This window comes from Cydia fagiglandana, chromosome 25 (genome assembly GCF_963556715.1).
Source record: "Cydia fagiglandana chromosome 25, ilCydFagi1.1, whole genome shotgun sequence".
NCBI classification, from domain to species: domain Eukaryota; kingdom Metazoa; phylum Arthropoda; class Insecta; order Lepidoptera; family Tortricidae; genus Cydia; species Cydia fagiglandana.
Genome location: NC_085956.1, coordinates 11,428,203 through 11,432,061, shown reverse-complemented (window position 1 = coordinate 11,432,061; position 3,859 = coordinate 11,428,203).

The following is a 3,859-nucleotide window of genomic DNA, read 5'->3' as shown; positions in this document are numbered from 1 at the left end:
CTGCGTCGGAGTGTGATTTACTTGAAGCTACGCCTGTTTTCCGTGTTTTATGTATTAAATCCTGTATTTAATGATGTATGGTGTTTTCTCTCCTAACAGTATCATGCAGAATGTTTACATGTGTATAGGCTCTTAATATTATTTAGACTCCATAAAGTTGTAATATTCGTTAATATCATAAAAACAATTGGTAACAAGGAAATCTTTAAGCCTTTTTAAAAACAAAGTCTCTTTTTCTATTATTTTTATATTTTCTGGTAGTTTATTATAAATGTTTACTTGATGTTTACACACATATGACGTGTGCCTGCACTAACAATTTGTAATCTGGTGAAAGAGCTTACTAGCCTATCTCTATTTCTCAGGTTTTGAGACAAACTACAGTTGTCTTTTGCTTGCCTAAATAGCTGTTGATTTTTCCTTACAAATTTACACAGCTCAAAAATATAGATTGAAGCTAAAGTTAAAATTTTCAAACGAATAAAATGTGGTCTACAACTATCCATACTGCTAATATTTACTAAAATTCTTATGCATCTTTTTTGTAGTTTAAATACGCTGTCAACATGCGCGCTGTTGCCCCACAATATGACACCATAGCTTAACAATGAATGAGCGTAAGCATAGTATGCAATAGTAGCGGTATTTAAATTAGTACACTTTTTTAATTCACAAAGTGCATATGTAAAGCTAGCTAGTTTCTCCGATAGTTTTTCTATATGGTCTTTCCAGTTTAGTCCAGAGTCGATCTCAACTCCTAATAGAGAGCCGTTGCTATTTGGTTAGTATTGTAGACATATTCAATGTTTAAGGGTTAAATTCAGAAAGGCGTAGGTGGCGCAAAAACCGTAATTTAGATATTTGCCCCTCTTCTTGTTCCTCGTGTTGTCCCGTCATTTTGCCACGGCTCATGGGAGCCTGGGGTCTGCTTGGCAACTAATCCCAAGAATTGGCATAGGCACTAGTTTTTACGAAAGCGCCTGACCTTCCAACCCAGAGGGTAGACTAGCCTTATTAGGATTAGTCCGGTTTCCTCACGATGTTTTCCTTCACCGAAAAGCGACTAGTAAAATATCAATTGACATTTCGTACATAAATTCCGAAAAACTCATTGGTACGAACCGGGGTTTGAACCCGCATCCTCCGGATTGAAAGTCGCACGCTCTTACCGCTAGGCCACCAGCGCTCAAGCAAAGGGTTTATTTATCACTTACTACTACTTACCGCAGGTACACTTTCCAAAAAAATCACCTCTTAAACTCCTCTCCTATTATCAATTTATCACAGCAAGTTAGATAAAGGCGCCTATTAAAGTGATCGTGAAATAAAACACAGAGTATCAAATAATTCATGTATTGTAAGTACAAAATACATCGCACACACAGGGAATGTTAACTTGAATGTTAACCCCCCAAAAAACGGGGAGGCCTATGTTCAGTAGTGGATGTCTTATGGCTGGGATGATGATGATGATGATAGGGTTAAGGCCGTAGGTCAGTGGGAAGCCTAAAATAGACACAAAAATGTGACCAATGGCGTCTTTACCCACAGTGAGAAAAGCTAGTTCACAGACCGTGTTTTTAGGGTTTCGTAGTCACCTAGAAACCCTTATAGTTTCGCCCCATGTCTGTCTGTCTGTCCGAGGCTTTGCTCCGTGATCGTTAGTGCTAGAAAGCTGCATTTTGGCAAGGATACATAAATCATGCATTGCGACAGAACGGTAAAATAACGAGTATATAAAATATTGTTTTTAAGGTACCTGCCATACAAAAAGTTTTTTTTTGAAAATGTTTTTTTGCTTTGTTCCAATAGTGTGGGGTATCGTTAGATAGGTATTTCAAAACGTATAACGGGATTCCTAAAACCATTTTTTGATATAGTTAATATTTTCGGAGATATGCGCTCCGAAAGAAAAAAAAATATGTGCCCCCCCCCCTCTAACTTTTGAACCACGGGTCCAAAAAATATGAAAAAAAATGTGAAATAGGAGCATAATAAATACTTTCAATGAAAACTATAGCGAATATGATCGTTCTAGTAGTTTTTGAGTTATTGCTAAAAATCTTCTCTTCTTAGTAAAAAGACGTACAAAGCGTTGCAAAGGTACTTCCTTATGATACTTAGTAATAGCCCCCGTTTGGCCTATTTTGAATAGTAACTACGAAACCCTACACTGAGCATGGCCCGACATGCTGTTGGCCGATTATTTAGGATACAATACACCAGCATTCAATTAATTTTATTTGATACAATCACTTAAAGAGTTAACTACCCTAAATAAATAATTTAATTACTACACTTAATTTCACATCTAATATATTGAAAACATCAATAACTAGAGAACGCTATATCGTCGGGTGACAAGCAAAAGCCATTGGTAAAAATATGTAATGGTTTTTAATGAAATAAAGAATTTTGTATTCGTATTTGTATTTGTAAAAGTCACTAAGTACTATCAAAAAATTAAAGTAACAATGCACTTTATTACACTTGTACGGTTATTGTCCAATGGTGTTAGTTAGTGACTTTTGCTTGTCACCCGTCGAGATGTCACACGCCGACAACAGTCGCAACCGACAACTTGATGTCCTCTAGAAAGGGGACTGTATTTTGTTCACTCGAGTTCATAAATATGTATACATTTTTTCACCTAATTGCAACAGTTGATAAGGTGAAGAAATGAATACATATTTATGAACGCGAATGTAGGAATCAATAAAACGACTCCCAAAAGTCCCAAATTACTATACCTACCATATACCTATGCCGTAATTTCATTTCATTTCAAAAGTAAGCTCGTGGTTTCAGTAATGGAAATAAAGACGAAGTATACGAACTATAGTTCGTTTTTTTAGCATTAGAAAGAACTTGTAAGAAGGTAAGCAATCTTGACATGTCTTTTAATTGAAAAACGCTTTTTATATTTCAATAATTATTACTTATGAAAGTAGAAGAATATAAAAGATCGTATTAGATTCATAATTGTTACATATTTGCCGTAACTTATTTTTAAAATCTGTTTTTCAATTAAAAGACACATCAAGGTTGTTTACCTTATTTTTAATGCTAAAAATATGATCTATAAAGCTTAGGAATAATTCTTACACGGGGTAACTGCTATGTTATTAGCCACTACATAGTGCCTAATTGGCCACTCCACTCTTCACAATGAGGCTTCATTTGACTTGAGTGGCGACTAACTGTAACAGACACCCTACCCAGTCCAGTTTACTAAATAATTTTTTCATTAGTTTAACTGATATAAATTCTATAACTGGACACCGTTCAGTATATAAAATATTTTTGTGTGTTTTAATGGAGCTAACAACATACAGTGTGGAAAGATAAGTCGGGCCCTGGAGGAAAACTACCTTAAATCCTTAAGCTGGCTCATTTTACTTAAAGGAGACATTCCTTTATTTTTAAAAAGAAACAAAACTGCATTCAAAGATTTTCTAAAACTCGCTTGCCTAGCCCGGGACTCGAACCGACAAAAAATTCCAAAAAATAAAAACTTGCAATTTTATTCTACTAGTCGATACAGTTAATGTTATTGATAAAATTTCTCCAAGAAACATTAGGTCTTACACTCGTCTGTCGTACAAAATATGCATAAAATCTAATATTTAGTACTCAAGATTTTTTTAGACAAGCCAAATCGAAGAAAAAAAGAAAAATTCTCTGAATGCAGTTTTGTTTCTTTTTAAAAATAAAGGAATGTCTCCTTTAAGTAAAATGAGCTAGGTTAAGGATTTAAGGTAGTTTCCCTCCAGGGCCCGACTTATCTTTCCACACTGTATAGTGACTACAAGTGGAGCTTAATCCGTTAACAATAAGGTTGATAATACGTAAAGTATAT